This window comes from Anser cygnoides, chromosome 10 (genome assembly GCF_040182565.1).
Source record: "Anser cygnoides isolate HZ-2024a breed goose chromosome 10, Taihu_goose_T2T_genome, whole genome shotgun sequence".
Lineage (NCBI taxonomy): Eukaryota > Metazoa > Chordata > Aves > Anseriformes > Anatidae > Anser > Anser cygnoides.
Window position 1 is genome coordinate 6,870,859 of NC_089882.1, and position 18,286 is coordinate 6,889,144.

Genomic DNA, 18,286 nt, shown 5'->3' on the forward strand with positions numbered 1-18,286 from the left:
CAAAATTATGCCTTAGCCTTTCCCTTTGTATTTTAATTAGTGTATTTTCTGGGAAGTGACTACGTTCACCAGTGTGAATTATCCGTATAATACATTTTGTCTTTTTTCTTTTCTCTGATAAAATTTTGCAACTCTCTGAGGAAATTTTACACTGGAGTGCTGGGCATGTATCATTAACGTGTTTGGGAACAAAGGCTGCAGTTGAGCCGTCGTGAATACACTTAGGCCTACCCCTCACTTCTCTAATGCAATAAGCATTCTTCAAACCTTTTAAATAAGCGATTGGCAGCTGGTTAAGACTCCCCTAAGCGTACAGTGATCTTTTTAGCAGGTTGTTGTGGAGAAGAAAAACGTGCACTCAAAAACAAAGCAAACTGCGGGCTTGTGGAGGAGCAAGGGACCCCGTTTGCCAACCTAAGACAGAAAGCTGCCGTAATTAAACAAGTCAGAAAAATGGATGATACTAAATGCATAGATTTGGGTTGTTTCAATCATTTTCATCCTACAGGTTTTTACTTGAAGTGAGAATACCATCAGTGAGAAAATCACAGCCATGCTGAATTCATTACTGCAGTAGTCACACAAAACCACGGATAAAATTTCAATAACTGCAGGCCACAGTTGAGTAAACAGTTGCACTGAAACTTAATTCCTGTTGACTTTTCCCTCATTCTTCGCCAGGGGCACATTCTGATTCGTAGTGCAAAGACAACAGGGGTTACAGCTTTGATTAATATAGGACAGTAGAAGAGGATTGGAACAGTAAAATATGTTCAACACAAAGGTCTCTCCTTAAAAAGGCTTCATATCAAAACGAGTTAATTACACTGCCTTTTCCATAGGAGCACTATGGAATTTTCCAGCGCTGGTGCCTGCCTGCTCTGAGCAGAGAGGAGCCGAGGGAGCACACGGGCACGCTGCGGGGCACGGCCCAGCAGCAGGGTGCAGCCCTCCGCTGCGTCCCTCCTGCTCCCAGCTGCTTCTCCGTAGCCATCCAGAGGGCTCTCGCTGCCTTCCATCGCGCTGTAATCTTGCATGTAATGCGTTGTGGCGTTCACCAGCCGCCCGTTCGGTTAAAGAGGGGCACAGATTCCTTCCCTAACGGGTCCTCAGCCCTCCCCTGGTGCCCGGCACAGCTGGGGCAGGGCTGCCTGCGGTGGGCTCCGCGGGGCTCCACGTTTCGCCCCTAGTTTATTTCTCCTCTGCCAGCACAACAAACGTGTTCGCTTAGCTCGCTTTCCTCCAAGTGCCTAAAAGACCTTTATGTTCTGCGTTTGAATTCTGCTCTTAATTGGTTTTGATGACTAACTTTTCCATGGAGTTATCTTTTAAAGAGCAAGTTGATTGCAAAGTTTGAAACACTTATTGAAAAAAAAAAAAGATAACAACAAAAGGGTAACCAGAGCCAGCATAAAAATATCAATCTTTGTGTTTGGAAAATATTTTTAAATGCTGAAAAGAAGAAAAACCCGTTGTTTTCAGACAGCTAATGCAAGCATTTACAGATACACATACAACATGGAGCATAATGTTTAGATGTTTCTCCGTATACAACATATGCTCTCAGGTCACTTAACAGAATGCGTTCCACAGAACGCTTCTTCAATACAAATGAATGAGTTCTGAATTAAACAGCTATTTCTTAAGAGCATTTCATTCAAATCTTTTCTTTTTGCCACCTGGCACTTGTTTTGTCTGAAAAAAAAAATCAGCGGCGGGTAGTTTGAGCTCGGCTGTTGTGGGTAGCGATGTATTCCGGGGCTGAGCAGTGGAACGTGGGCTCGCAGTGGCTCGTCTAACGCATCTGTGCTGAGTTTTGGTTCACATTTTTTGGTAAATTTATGAATTTATGAGAACTAATAGCTTTGTTACTTTGAGAAAGGAAAACAAATGCTTCACATTTTTTAGGAAGTTTTAATGGCTTTACAAACTTGTAAATATTTTAGCATGGAAAACTGTGGAGCACCGCAGATGTTCCTATGTTGGAAGGAACAGCACGCGGTGCGAACTCTCTTGCTCTAAGTGCAGGGAGGACTCATAGGACGAGTTTTACTTCCGTGTCATCTCAGGGTGAGTCTGCCATGCAAGAAGACAGAGGGATGTTAAATTATTTAGTATTGTCGATCTTCTAAAATGCACTGTTAAGTGGGGAGTAGAGAGTGTGGAGACCAGTTCTTCTAGATGTAACAGCACATAGCTCAAATGGATGTCTGTGTTTGTAGTCACGAAGATACTTTTCAGAGAGCAAAAGCAATACAAGTGGCTTCTCAGGGACAGTGTGTCTTCGGTAGGGGTGAATAAACATGGAGATAGGTGTAGGAGAAATCACTCCCAGAACCAGTCTAAAAGGGAAGGAGAGCTTTCCCATGGTATTTTGGCACCTCCTGAGGGGGAGAGAGGCTGCCTTCCCCTTGCCGCTGACACGTCTGGCAGCCAGTGGTCGGCACCTTACAGGAATGAATGGGTCACGTCCGAATTTGGTGGAGAGGGCAGGGTTTTGGTGACCTGCCTGGAAAACCTGGAATTGTCACCTGGGCCATCAGGCTTCCTATAAAGGGACCAGAAACGGGCATTTGGCATGGGGTCAGGCAGCAGGGCTCAGCAGCTTGTTCCCGAGGCGCCAGGACCAAGGGACGGGGCTGAAAACGTGGGAACAGGGCTCCAGGCAGCATCGGATGGCTCTTGGGCACCGTGGAAAACCTCTGGGAGGTGCCGAGTGGGTGTCAGAGTCAGCCACGAGCCGCAAGCCTGTAATGAGGGGGTGACGTGCTACCGGGGAGTGATAAACACAGGCTCGTGGGGACGAGCTGCCTTTTAACATACATGATCACAGTGTTAGTTGCTTCAGTGGTTTCTGACGTCTACTCAAACAGAAGGCTTGATACCTCGGTTCTAGTCAGTTCTTTTTTTATATAGTTTATAAAATATCATTTATTATGATTTATTTTTATCCTTGGGACTATTCATTAAAGTGTTCTTCATGTTGTTAGAGAAATCAGAATGTGGATTGAACAAAGGGGGTGATTATCAAGTTGAATTCTGATGTACAGCAGCAAGACACCAAATGCTGCGTTGCTTGGTGGCAGAAATGCAAACCTCTCCACATCAATAGCAAGATCCTCTTTGATACCCTAACTTCAAGTACTGCCCTGCGAGTATATAACTCGGTATCTTTTGTCTAATCCAGAATGCTTTTGAACTTTTAGGAGGTATGACTTTAATAGTAATTTGTTGACAGATTAGCTACAGAGATTGCAGAGAGTTTATTTTGCAGAACTGGCAGGCTCGTATCAGTGTTCTCTCAAGGAAAAAAACACACATTGCTGTTTTGCAATTGCTTGCATTTATTGACAACCTGCGCTGAGCAGGCAGAATTGGAATGTTTGTATAATGTAAACCTATAGCTTGTCTGATGAAGTGTAGTGTACTCTTAGGTGGTGCATAGATTGTTTGATAAAAAGGGTTACAAGGTGACTGTGTTTATGACAAACTGGAATAGCAATCAAAATGCAACTGGTACAAGAAGGAAGTTTATATAAAGAATTGTAGGGAAGTTTCTTTTCTTCACTTTTGTCTTTGAGCTGAACTATACTGTAATTATGAAGTGTCGTTTTGAACTTTCCGAGGAGCTTAGACAAACACCATTTTTGCTCTCTGTCCACAAAGTAAGGAAAGGTTTTTTCCTTGGAAAAAAAAAAAAGATGGCATTACATATAATTTTTAGTGCCTCCTGTTTTGTATTTTTTACGCTTTTATTAATTGAATGCATACAAATGAAAAATTCAGTGTTGTTCACGTATGTGAGGCAAAAAAAAACATTTCATAGACATCAAAAATCCGGACTAGGTTCTGGTATCTGTACCAAAGTCAACAATTTCCTCACAATTAGTCTCACCGACTGTAGTTGCGGTGTTTGTGGTATCAATGTGAAGATGTCACAGTTTGGCCCTTTAGAGCAGTAGATGTTTTGAGAAACATTGAGCTGTGAAGTGTTAGATTGAAGAAAGCAAACTCCAGAGGGAATATGTGGTTTCTTCAGATTTTGTTCATGTCCAGGGAGGAGGAGAAAGTACGAGAAATGGAGGGTTCGGCGTATTGTTGAGAGGCTGCTTTAATTGGGTAGATCAAAAAGAAGATTAGACTGGAAAGAATTCTGAATGTATCACAGTATAAATTGAAGTAATGCTATGATACTATTTTAAATAAGTTGCTGAGCTTCATCTTATTTCAAAAAACCCGTGGGGAAGGGTTACAAGCTGCATCAGGAGTTTTATGGTCCCATTGATCATGATGTGGACTTATCTCTTCAGAACAAAACTGCTAAACCAGATCCTAGATAAAGTCTTTGTTTCATATTGACATAACTGGGTTAGACCAAATTTGTTTGTTAGACTTTAAGGGAGCGTCCATGTTGAGTCATTTTGTCCAAGGAGACATAAAGCCTAATTATTAAACTGCTGTTGCTATCGAAGGAGCCATTTGAGGGTGCAGTTTAAACTACATCCAGGTTATTGGGAACGTGTCTGATTTTGTATTGTAGTACACCGATAATCGATGATCACAGCGTCGTGAAAAGATTGCTGCATTTGTAGGGCTTGTGCTGTTTCATCGGGGAATGTGAAAAACAACTTTATGGTAACTTGGTGTTTTTATCATTCAGACTTTTCCCTCAAGTTCTCCGATCTCCCAACATTGAGCAGAAGGTGACATGATGTCTTTTTAGTCATTCAAATCTAATAACTTTTAATCTGAAGGTTAAGTAGTGAGATATAAACTAAGAGATGATAATATCAATTTTATGTTCACTGAAGGGCACAATATACCTCTTTCTAGTAGGGGGAAAATTGTGCGTAAAATGTCTTTTGCTTTTCAATGGAAAAGCTGTGGCTCTGAGAGCTTAGGAATGAAGCAGTGCTGGAAAAATTAAATAAGTTTTAACGTAGGCTGGCTACCTTGCCTGGATTTTAGAATCAATGATTTTTTTCCTTAATAATTCAATTTTTAGATCTCTTGTCAATGAACCATGCTGAGAACATTCATGCGGCATTCTCTATCCTCACTATTACTAATGCCTTTGTTATAACTACTTATTGACATCAACAAGCCTTGAATCTTCTCTAAGTGCTGAAGGGTAAGGGGAAACTACCACTTTGTTGCGCTTGCTGAGATTTTTTTTTTGCCTCGGTTTTGTTTTATTTTGCTTCTAAGGTCTTTTACAAATAACTGCATAAATCTTGAGTCCTCAGAGCACCTTGACATTGGCACCCAGGGCTCTGCAGTTGTGTGTGCGTGTACAAGCATGTACCTGCAGAAGCCGGGCCATTAGACATGTAACCACCTGGGTTACGTGCACATCCAAATCTTCAGACTGGGGATGTCTATTTCTGTATTTATTTATTTTTTTATACAATAGTTGCTTTTACTGGTAACTTAAAGTCATGTAGTAATTGCTTGGGTTTCTGCGGGCTCTTTGAAGAGCTGTAACTTCTGAAATATGTTTGCCGGTTTGTTTTTTAACCTTGCATCTCATGCAAAAAATCAGCAATGGTATGTTTGTTCCCAGCTGTTTTCGTAGGTGTGCTCTCTACCCCTGTATTTGCTTATGCTTACTCATAAGCAAAAAAGTTACACATTCAGGAGTTCTGTTTAGGGAAACTGCACAAAGGAATGCTTCAAAGCTTTTAACCAGCACATGTGTCTGCTGAGAAAGACAGTCAGTAGACACCAGATACAAATTAAAAGTCTATTTCTAATGATTGATGTTACTTAAATTATTGGAGGCTGTTCCTCCTCCATTGATCTTCAGGCATAGGGGTTATCTAACAAACAGTGCAAACAATCCTGTGGTACAGCAAGCTTAAATGGCATCGTGCCTCTTAAGGTGTCAAGAAGACTTTAATTCGCACAAAACTTCCCTGTTGGGGCCTTGATGTCGCAAGATGCTAAAGCATGTGCCTCGATGTGGGCACATCAGTCGTCGTGGTGAGGTCACCGGTATGGCTCCTGCCTGTAAACCTGGGAACGTGCTCGAGTACCTTCCTGAATGAAGCATTAATAATTGCCCTCTAACAAGAAGTTGCATGCATTGCTGGTATTTTAAAAGCAATTCAACTTTATTTGGGAGCGTCAGTTGCGTGTAGGGGGATTGCTTGGCAGTGCCTTAGGAGCTGATTTTCACTAGCGGGGCTGTCGATTTCGGTGGAGTTTTTGTCTGACTCGAATAGATTTGAATGAGAGCAGAATGAAACGCCACGGTTTCCTCTGTTATGTTCTTTATCCTGTGGAGCTTCATTGGGTATCACAGCAAGTGAAAAGAATATCCGCAGTGGTGTTGTAATTTATAACAGTAATGTTGTAAATAAAGATTGGGATTCAAAGGAAAACGCAAAACTCGTGAATACTCTTCATGAGTTTATTTAACTGCATAGCACCCCATTAATTAAAAAAAATTAGCAGAAGGTAATTTTTGGATGCTTCGTGTAAACAGTGACATTCTATAATGACAGTTTTGCAGGATGAGTGTTGCTTGTTTTGTTGCTACGTTCTGCATTTGTTAGCCAGGCTCACTGCATTTTCAAAACATAAAATGTATTTGTAACCTGTTTTAAATAGTGCAAATATACCTTTTTTTTTTTTTTTCCCTATAAAAGCCATATATTGTATCTGTAGAGCGTCTGTAAAGTCAGTGTCATGTGTCAGACATTTCTGAAGCCTGGGGCCAGTGCCAGCTTTATTACAAGTTGGGGTTTTCAATTTATTTTTAATCATATTTCTTCTTTTTCTTTTAAGATCTTTTTTTTTTCTTTCTGGGCTCCTGAAAGTAAGACTTGTAAAGAGAGGGTTGGGGAGAGTTTGGCTATTTAATCTATCTGGCAACGTGTTGCAAAACTCATCAATGCAATCCTCCTGTTTGCCCCCAGCCCTCGGCAGAGGTGCATGCTCGCAGGCACATGGAGGAGAGTGATGCAAGACGTGGCTATAATTTCTCGTGTTCTGCGTGCTGACATGATCTTGATTCTCATTTAATGATTGTAAGGATTGAGGGCTGGGATTGTTACAGACAGAAACATCACCGGACATACGGGTGCTCAGGAGACGCTTGCATGCTTGGAGATGGGTTAGTTTTGCTTGATAAAGAATTGTATTTCCCATTTCGGGTAGCCTCTTTTGATCAAGCTTCAAGGCTGAACTAATTCTTATAGGCTTGTTGTGGGCCTTCTTACCCTATTAGAGGAAATAAGCATGTTTTTGAAAGGATTTTGTTCTTTTCTAGCAAGAGACATCATTATTGAGGGGCACGACACAAATGTTTCAAATTTGGAGATGCAGAGCAAGGTCACAGTTTGCCTCCAGAATCTGAAGTAATCAGGATTTTATTTCAGATAAAACCTCTGGGGCTGATACTTAAAAAACACAACTTTTAACTGGCATTACGCAATTTGCTATGGGTTGCTTAGCCAAATATTTGTGTATGGGGCTTTTTTTCTTTTTCTTTTTTTTTTTTTTCAAAAGACTTGCCAAAGTTCAGGTGGGATTTCAGGCTTTAACAAACTCTACCTGGAAATTAAATGCAGGAAAGGAAGGGCAAAAAAATCTTGCCTGCTTGAATTAAAGTGATCACAAGCTAAAGGAATGTGGTAGTTGTTAATGTGGTCGGATGAAGTTTTCCTTAAAATTTCCTTCTTGTTATCACTGTTAGCAAAAAAAAAAAACAAACAAAAAAAGAAAAAAAAAACCACCACGCCAGGAAAGAACTAGCATAATGCAGTAGGCCACTGACTGTCTGACACTCCTGCTTTTTACTCCTGATTTTAATAATCAGTCGGGTGTGTGCTAAAAACCTGGTAGGCTCTGAAGGCAGAGGGTGGATCTTCCCTGGTACCTGGTGCCATCCTTAACCAGCAGCCGCCCCACGCCTCGGGGTGTGGCTGCTCTCAGGTACGAAGCTATAGGGCACTTGTGTTTTTAAACCATCATCGTTTCATAGTTTTGTTTCCACATAATTAAGTGATTCATTAGAGGAGAAAGGTCAGACATGGGGAAGGATGAATGGGGCTGGTTAGGGAGCAGTGGGACCCAGCGTCCTGAAGGATCAGCGAGAAGTAAAATGGGATGGAGTTCTCGTGCATGGGAGAGCTTCTGCAGTCCGTCTCAGCCGTCCCCAAGAGACTTTCTCTGGTGTCTGCTTAAAGGGGATGCTTGATCCAAATTTGATCTGTCCTAGGAAAAGCTCTGTTTGGGGTAGAGGGGCTGTCGTATATGGTTACTTCGTTGTACCGCGTTATGTACCCGCTCCTGTCCTGTGCCAGTCCTTTTCTTAGAGCTCAGAGAAAGACAGACAAGTGTGCGTGGAAAGCGTCTGCTGGAGATTTTGTTGAAAAGCCTACAACATTTTTGACGAAGAGGCTGGATAAGGCCCTGTTCTCTCTCTGTCGTTACTAACCGTAGCCTCGCAGGCTCTGCAGGTGCGGTGTTTTATTTGGTAGGTTTCGTGCTGCGGTGCGTAAAACTTCCCACTGGGAACGTGTGGCACGTGGTGTGTGCGTGCAGAGCAGGTCGGCGTGGGGAAGGCAGCAGCTCGGGTTTGTATCCCGCGTGGCAGCTCGCGTTTGGAGGCAAGGACAGGTAATCGTGGGGCGCTCTGTGGCTGGAGGAAGGCAAAGCAGGCGGCGTGCCGGCCGGCAGAGCTGGCCGTGGCGCTGGGCTGGGGGTGAAGTGCTTTCTGTGCGGTCCCGGGGAGCGTTCGTTGCAGCTCAACCTCCCTAACCCTGCCTTCTCCTGCCCGCCTGTCCAGAACTCTTCTGTCTGGGTGGGTGTGCTGGTTTCTTCCCAGCCGTCACTCCAGACTTGTTACTTGGGTGGCGGAAGCTCAGGGGAAACGGTCTGCTTCCCCTAGCTTCAATGCTATATTACAGGTCCTAAAGAAAAACCCTCCAAGCCTGTAAACAACAAAAAGCAGACTTATCTTTTATGGTGTTCCTGAAACAAATGTAGGGTTATAACAGTAAAGCAGGTTTTATTAAATCTAGGCGTGAATCCATATCGAAGAAATAATCCACTGCCTCCTTTCAGTTTCTTGTCTTTTTAATTAGTGCTGGCAATGGGATTGTTAGCTTTTAAGGTATGGTAAATACGAGCCTATTAATATTATTGAACGCAACACTCAACGAGGTGCAGGCAATGCTGGTAACTGTAGGTGTTTTATGGAGAAGCTAAAAGCAGGCCGTTTTCTCTTCGACAAATCTTCCTTTACAGCGCACAGAGGTGACACCGCGACGGGTCACGGTCCCCTGGCACGCGGAGCAGCCGTCCTGGGTGGGTGGCACAGGACCCCCCGTGCACCAGCCCAGCCTGACGCTGCAGGCCTGAGCCCCTTTGCCCAGCGTGGCAAGGTTTGGGAAGTTCAAATAGTTCTTTCTTTTCCTTGAGAAATGATTCACCAATTCCTCCAATTAAGGAGGAGGCTTTTTGAAGTGTTTTACACTTGGTTCCAGCCTTTTAACTTGGGCAAGGACTGGATTATAGGGGTTTAGCAGTGATTAGCTCTGTTTACAGTATTTTCTTTGCTCTGAAAGGTATGGTGTTTGCTTTGCGGAGGGGTTTTATTTTTCAGAGTTCCCGTTGACCACCTGCTTTTTTTTCCTAATTGATTACAAGGACAATTGCTCGGCATAATAAATAAAAGATATGGTCTACCGAGGCTGTGTCATAAGGCCTGCATGACAAAGATTCATAAACCGCGAGCAAAAATACGGGCCTTTTCCTGGGGGCAGGGAAGTGCGTGCCGTGTTCCTGTCTGCGGATCCTTCCAAGGGCACCGAGAGCCCACGGCAGGAGCTTTTCCAGCAGTGGCTGACGGCCTCACCGGGTGCAGCGGCGACATCTCAAATCAGGGCAGGGTCTTCCATCAGGATGCTTCTCCCCAATGCCTGACCAAATGCTTATCCTGCGGGTAAACCCTCTTACCTCCTGTGGAGCCTGTAACAGGCCTGCGAGCAGATTGTCTCCTTCCTCTTTACAGGAGCCTTTTTCATATAGCAACATCTGAGTGCTGTTTCCATGTTTGTGCCCTTCATCTCCTCAGAACTTAAGCGGTCCTAGCTCTGGCTGTGTAACTTGTATCTTCCAGACCTGTGATCGTTCTGGTCACTGTCCTCCAGACTCCGCAGGCAGTCTGTGTTCCTCTTGGCTTGTGGTGCTCAAATGACACGATCCTCCAGCTGACGTCTTGCTGCAACAAGTGGAGACAACAAATTTCCCGGTGTCTGACTTGCAGGCGATGCTCCTGTTTATGCACCTGACTGTGGTGCATGCTATTTTTGCAACAGCATGACCCCGTTGACTCATGTTCAACTTGTGATCCACTGTAATCCCTAGACTTTTTTTTTTTTCCTGAGGAAGTGCTGTGTAATTAGTTGTTTTCCGTGCTGCATTGCAAAGTTTGGGTATTCCAGCTGAATTGCAGCACTGTAGATTGATCTTTAATAAATGCCATCCCTTTTTTTTTTTTTTACCAACAGTTGCTCCACTTTCTCCACTTTGTCCTATACCAGCTTAGCAATCAGCCCCAATGTAGTATCACTGACAGATTTTCTCTCTGTTCCTTCATCGATGTGTTTCATAAAGGATTGACTTCGTCAGCATGCATTTGCTACCTGCTTTGATTCTGAGAGTGAACCGTGGATACATACGAACCACATACAGTAATTTTGTTAAGAATATGTTTTCCTAGCTTGCAAAAGAAAACATCCTCTGAGATACTACCAGAAGTCTTTACAGCCAAAATACAGGACTTCTGCTGTTTTTCCTCTGTTCAAAGACGTACCGAGGCAAACATTTTTTCCCCTTGCTTTTAAAAGATTACTTGCATCTTGGACGGACCTGATGTCTGCACTTGACATTCAAAACAGCCTAGTTATTCAAAACAACCTGTCTCTCCTTCAGTGAGCAGGACAGAGCACCGGGAAGAGCAGCCAGCCAGCACTTCGCTTGTTCCAGGCTTTTTGCAGCTATTGCACCAATTAACTACACTAATGAAAACGGATATTGTTGGAATCTTATTAACTATGTAGCCTATCCCACCCAAACTTCAAACAGTTGCAGGTGAGAAGTGTTTGCAGGGACTCAAAAAATCCAAAATTCGAGATCTCATTTAACAGGTTCTCCCAGTGGCAGCTCGAACTGGATTTGGGTAAAAGGAGTGCAGCAGGAGGGATGTGCCTGGAGAGCCCTCACAGTAACCCGTCCCTATTTCTTCTACATGTGTGTCTATCTCATTTCATCTATTGGTTCTTCCAGAAGCACGATCTTAGCCCAAGGAAGTCTCTCTTCTGTTGTGTTCAGGCCAGAATCTGGTCTCAGCTGTCTATCTTTACCACACATCATGTCCCTCCATCTTCTCCGTCTTGTATCAGATTGTCCTTGGAGCAAAAGATGAGCAAATGTGTGTGTCTTCCCGTTTAATTGCATATGTCAATGATAAATCTTCGGAGAAGACTCGAGCCACATGTTTCTGGGTTAGGCTGCCTCTCCGTCTGTATCCTGATCCCTGTCCTTCATCAGTCGCTAAAATCTGAAGGACAGAACGGAAGGAGTGAAGGTGTGCGTGTGCTTAAAGACCCATTTCATGTCTAGCGCACAGAGGCCGTGCAGAACCCCCCGATAACAACCGCCATAACCCTGCCTCTGTCATTTGGAGGCCACTGCTCCTGCCTTTGCCAAGTCTCTGTCGTCCACAAGACAAGACATCTGCAGTGCATTTGTTTAAAGCAGGGAGATGACAGGCGCTGAAACAGATGTTGGAAAACAGAGCAGCAAAAGGCCTGCGCTAAGCAAAGAGCCCGTCGGGTCTGAGCTGTTTGATGCTGATGGCAGCGTGAGCTGACTGCTCCTTCGGAGCGGGCCGAGCAGGGAGATCCCTCTGGTAAGAGACGTGCTTTGCCAACACGCGGAGCCCCCTTTGTCGCTGCACCTTTTCAGATGTGCCTAGGGAAAGCACAGGGAACGGGATCATCGTTCAGCCCCCCGTAGATGAGTAAGGCTCTTGCTTCTCCAGGCTGAATCGATTCCTGATTAGGGCCTGAACCATTGGAAAGCATCAAGAGCGTGGCTTGGCATCCAACAGCCAATATCGCTCATTAGTTTGAATGAAAAGCCTCTGTGCAGGCTTTATCAAAGCTGCGGAGAGCTTTCTCGTGATCAACATAAAACAATATTCCACCTGAAACCTCTGCACCACGTTGCCATATAAAAGCAGCTAATGTCTAGTGATCCTTGGTATACGAAGCAGATCAGGTTTATCACGAGCTGACAGATTGTGCTTTGACAGCAAAGAATCCCTTTCGTACCTGCTCTCGTGTTTCCTAAGACCAGCTTTCCACCTTCTCTGATCTTGTCTTTGGGAGCTGATCTCCTCGCCCTGGGAAGATGCAGCTGGTGCTAAATGAGCTCGTGGAGCTGGGGCTGTTTACCTGTTAGTAATCTCGGGCAGGAGGCAAACTTGCTGAATAAGGGAGCCCAGCTGATGTTCAGTTCATTCCGTCTCGTTGACAGGAGGCGGATGGAAAACCGGCCCCTACCAGAGGAAAAAATAGTCCTGCATGGCAGGCAGGGCCTGCCCTCCAGGAGCGACAGGCGCCCTGCGTGTAGGATCGCGGTGGCTAAACAAAGCCACAGCAGCTTTTCAGGAAATCTCTGGCATGCTATCCTGTAACGCGACACTGCTTTTTTTAGTGACACAGCAGCTAGCCGTTGAAGGATTGATCATCTTTCTTGGAGAGGAATGCCAGTTTGTTCCTCTCGAGCCCCTTGAAATCTTCCTATTGAGGATCAGCAGAAGAGGGGCCGACCACTGGCTCGCGGTGCTGGCAAGGTCCTTTAAGGCCAGAGACACACAGGGCAAAGCAACCTCCAGGACTGTGCTGGAGGAAATACTCGAGTGTGGTGCGGATATGCGACAGAATCCTTTGTGTAGACGTTTCTTTAGATTTATGCTCCAAGCATCTCGTTCAGTCCTTACCATATTTCTAACAGCGATATTCCCCGTGCAGCCGGTTGAGGTGGTGGTTGCATCGCAGTCGTGTCTCGTTGCCGTGCTTTCAGAAGCCTCTTAAGGATCTGGAATGCCGAGGCCACAAGTGCTGCCCCTTCCTCCAGGGTTAAGATGCGGTCAGGCCCCACACTTGGTGTTTTTCCAGAGCAGGAGGTGCTCCTGTGCCCTGGTGCACCCCAGGTTTGCAGCCGTGGAGGGATCAGCAGCACGCCCGTCACACTCACATGGCACTGCTGATCCTTGTCGTGCATCCAGAGACCACGCTACCCACCGCTACCTTAACCAAGAGGAAGGAGGACAGCATTCTCCAGGCTATCTGAGCTGCTGGCAGATGTGCTATCTGCTAATGAAAGATTGTTCAGCACAATCACATTTTCATCTTATCCTGGTAGAAGGAAGGAAGGGATATATGCCTCTTCTTCTAGTCTGTTTTTCTCCATCTGATTTTTCCTTTGTGATGTTACAGAGACAGGCAGTAGGCAACAACCTTGAAAATCATTACTACCTTGCCCCGGTCTTTACAGGGACTTGAACCATTTACCTAAAGCGTTTTATGAAAGGGCTGGCTCCCATATGTTTGGGTGAAAATCACCGGACTGTGCTGAACCTCCTTTATATCATTACTGTTTATCCAAAAGGATGAAAGGAGGAATGATGCAGGACACCTGGAGGGATGAAGGGAAGGAGAGCTCCTCTGCGCCTGCCCCGCAGATTCCTTACCTGACCAGGTCTTACTGCGCTGCAGATGGACTGCAAAGTTTGCTGCCCAGCCAGAAGAGCCGACAGGCTTCTCTTCTGCCCCCCCGGAGCTGCTGCCACCTGCAGAGGCCAGGAGCTGCGTGGACAAATATTGTTTTCAGGAAGGCTCGGCTGATAGCATCGTTTCACAGCTGGCACGCGGGGCACTGCGTGGTGTGTCCCGTCCAGCCGCTTCCACTCCCTCCCCAGATGGGCTGCAGGTCATCCCCGTCATCCTGAAACCGCACAGATGTTGTGCAAGTTAACGTCTGCCTAGATTTTGAGCGGAACGTGGGAGTGGAGGGAAGTAGGGTACGTAAGGATGGATTTGCTCCTCAAAAATGGGTAAACAGTGAGGAATCCATTAGGTGTAAAAGACCCGTTGTTATTATTTAGAAGTGTATTGTTCCCAGGTCTGTGCTTACTGTTCTGAAGCTGGCTTTTGGTGCCCCTCAGGTCATCCTGCAGCGCTAGCTTTGGCCTCAGCCTTGTTTCGCTTTCCTAGGCTTGGATTTCCCCCATAGCTGTTTTTCCCCGCACTGCGCAGAGACGCGCCTGGGGAGCTGGTGGGACCCCAACTGTCCGCGTCCGTGCCCGGTGGTGGCCCAGGGAAGGCCGAGGGAAGATTTAGGGGTTTTGCCACGGTAACTGAAAGCACAGATTGTCTTTGCTCCCGTGTTTCTTTAGATGAAGCAAGGGGAGAAACCTCCCTGAGTCAGGAACGCAGCACGTTCAGGGAGAGGAGTTTTCTGCCCAGGTCCGAGCAGATCGAGTTGAAAGAGGTCAGCGCCGTGCCTCGCGTGAGCAGCGTTTGTTCCGGGCCTTAAAACGAGAGATGCCGGTGAGATTGTTACGCTGGGAAATATTAATAAATAATTGATCGATAGTAGAAAAGGACTCTTCCTGTAAATAAACTTCAGTGTAATTAATAGCTCTGTCTTTTCAGTGGCGTGCATGCAAACGAAGCCAGGGATGCAATTAATGTGTCGGGAGCCTGAAGGACATCTGCAGATAAGGGTTAAACAGTCTATTGAAGCTGAACTTGTGAACCTGCTGCAACTGCTAGACTTGTTTGTTTCAATAAAACTTTTGTCTCTGCTGTGTACATATTTTACAGCATGTGTCTCTCATTCTGCAGGAAACACTTAAAGTCAGGTTTTTAATATAATGTTGGTAGCAAAGTATGAAGGACAGAGGAGGTAACAGAGAAGGCAAGTTGCTAATGCAAAAGCAGTGTACTGAAAGTCACTTTTATTTCTTATTTATAATCTACATGCACACTCTGGATAATAGATGACAACGCTCATTCAGTACTTTAACTTCAAAGCAGAGAGAAGGCATGGATGACAGAGCTGGGAGCTGGAACACAAAGGTACTAACAACAAGAGGAAAAATGCCTGTTTACTGGATTGCATTTGTTAGCACGCTGTCTTCAGATATTGTTCCCCCAGGAATAGTGAGAATATGTGCTGCACGAACAATGATTTAACATCTGAAAATGGTACTTAAAGAGTTTTCTGTCTGGTAGTAATGTGATGAAGGCTTCTGAATGGAACCTGGGGACTTCATTTCTTCTATTTATCTATATGTCTCTCTGGTTTTAGTCAGCGGTAATTGCATATTTAACCCCTTAAATAGGTTTAACCCTCTCAGCACCAACTTTTTTTTTTTTGATCTCATGTCTGCTTTTGTTACACTACAGCTGTGCCGCCTGCATTCCTTGCCAAAAAATCAGAAAGACAAAAGGGATTTTGGAGAAGTCGTGGCCAGGGAAGTGCATCGAGAATAATGCCTGGCTCCACCTCTGTTGCTCCCTTTTCCTCTTCTTCCTTTTTTAAGGAAAGCAGTAGATAATAGCAACCGAGGAAAGTGTTTTAATGGGATTCAGTACAGCTGGGAGCCTTATAGCAGAGAATGAGAGCAAGAAAGAGAGCTGTAATGAGGGGGGAAGTAGCAGATAGGGCAGTAAATCAACAGTATAAATTTGCTGCTTACTTCAGCACTCTACTTCTTTGCATCTTTCTCAATTAGCACTTGTTCTGGGGGGCTTGCTTAATAGCTTATGTGAAACAAATATTAACATAAATTGTTTAATTATATCAAAATCTTGAATTCCTCCAAGACGAAAAATTGTTTTTAGCTATGAGTACATCTGCAATAAAACACTATCTAGTTAAAGTAAACGAGCTCTAAGGAAAGCCATAAGATTGTAGCCGAGCTACTTTTACAGTTTATTTTCATGGTATTTAAATTATGATACCAGTGGGTATTTTTAATTAGTGCCTCTTTAAAGTGTGCACTTGTCTACATAAGCCATTTTGGCAAATTTGACTCATTCATACAGTGGTTGCTGTAAAAGAGGCCAGCACAGCCTGCAGGAATTGGAATTAAAAGTTTCTGCAAGCTGTTGTCGACATGACCACATCTCATTAACTTAAAAAATGGAGATTATTTGCCTGAAAGCTTGATTTGACTAACAGTAATCAAATATTAGACTCAGTGGAGAAGGAGGAGGGAAAAAACAGCTTCACTGTTGTGATCTATATCCTTAAGTGTTGTTTGGTTCACTTTAAATAGCGATGTCATATTTCTGCTGTGACAAACATAACAGGGGAAAAAATAATAAGACATATGGCTTTGTGAATAATCCAGGGTTAGTTCTATTTTACATTCTGACACAACTATTTACCAAGTTTACCGAAGATAAATATAATTTCTCTGATGATTCCAACATTAAGAAGTCAGAATTAATTATCCTGAATAGTTTTGACTGGATTATCGAAGTTTAAATACTGGAAATTGCTTATATCTCATGATGATCTTTATCAGCTGTTAGATAGGCATGAACCTTAAATTTGTACCCTAGGATCATTTAATTGTTTTAACAAAATGCATGATGAGGTAGGCTGCAGCATTTTGCATAAAATCAACCAAAATAGAGAAGTGCCTTTCTTACCCTGTGAATCCTTTGAGTGGCTTGTTAAATGAAATAGCCGAGGACAAAAAAGCAACACCTCTTTGTGCAACAATTAGGGTATGGGAAGAGGAAAATCAAAATAGCTCGTGCTCGAGAGGGTAGTAGAGTCAAAATTGGGCATTATGTGCCGGTGTGTTTTCCTGCTCAGCAAAGGACAGTGTCATACTTAGATGGAAGCTGTGGCACACGTTATTAAAAAAAAAGGGGGCAGTTAAACAAAAGAAGATAAAGTCTTGTGCCTTTTTATGTCTTTGAACTGAGAACATGTGCTGCATTTTACTAAAGGAACATGAGCCTTGAATGTAAGTAACTGGTTTTTGCATTAGGTACTCCCTGGAGGTAGCAGAAAAATATCATGTCCCTGCATGAAATGCGAATGTGAAATCTACCAGAAAGAAATATTTATGACCATTTTATGCTTGATTAGACTTGGATGACATCTGTTAGAAGACAGGGACTGGACAAAGAGAGAGACGCTCGGGGGCAAATGTTAACAGAGTTGTTTAGATGATGCTGGGGCAGGAGCGTCCATTTACTGCCAGGCAAAACATAGGAATTGTGTTAGCGAGAGTGCAGCTGACAAGAATTCGCTGTGATGGAGACACTGTAAACTGACTGGCTGCAATAGTAAAATGCAGCTGTTGATATTCACCGCACTGCCACGATTTATGGTCAGGTATCTCGGCTAAACACAGATACTGTAACTTCCAGGGAGCAGATGCATTAACAAAGTTATATAAATGTGAGTCAGCTATAAAAAATCGACATCTTCACTTTTTCAAGTTGTTATTCCACCAGGCTGCACATAGACTTGGAAGGACTTTCCAAGAAAAAAAAAAAAAAAAAGAAAGCCAGATTTTCTTTTTATTTTCTTGAAGCCTCTGCAGAACAGACTGCTCCGAAGCAATCAACCTGGTTGTTTACTTTCCCCTCCCAGCTTTATCGCTGGGGCTTTTCCCCATGCCGGCTCGGATCCTGCTCTTTTCTCAGTGAAGCCTGGGTCCTGTGCTGCTGCTGCCCCAACCGGGGGCACCGAGCTCGCCGCCAAAGGCAGCGCCAGTGCCAGCACCGAGCCCTCTGCTGATGTAAATCTTTAACTAAAAAGTTGGACAATTAATCAATTGTTAGCCTTTATGTGTTTTTAATGTTCGACTGTTGTTTACCATCTCTGCAGCAAAGGGTTTTATGGCTGGAGGTACAAACACTCGCGTCGCTCTGGGTCTTTTCCCAGCTTTCTTTTCCTGTAAATTTTCTCTGTCTGGAATGCTTATGGGAAATGTTATTTTGTTTTTGTTTGCAACAGCTCTGTTGTTTTGATTTTGTCTGAGTGGTATGGAAAACAGTACGTCACTTGGAGTGGGTGTTTTGTCTATTGGCCATTTGGCTATTGCACATATATTTCTCATACTTACTACATGATGACAAGGGAACCCAAATGGCATAATTTTCCAGTTGATTTTTGCTTTCCAGTTTAATAATAGTGAAAGGAAAACAAAGTTAATAGATACAGCAGTTTTGAT

General features: G+C 44.1%; 1 protein-coding gene across 14 annotated transcripts in view; it reads left to right on the top strand.

Annotated features, from left to right (window-relative positions):
* Positions 1 to 18,286, top strand: part of FOXP1 (forkhead box P1) — a 371,023-nt gene that overhangs the window by 210,166 nt on the left and 142,571 nt on the right. The window lies entirely within an intron of this gene.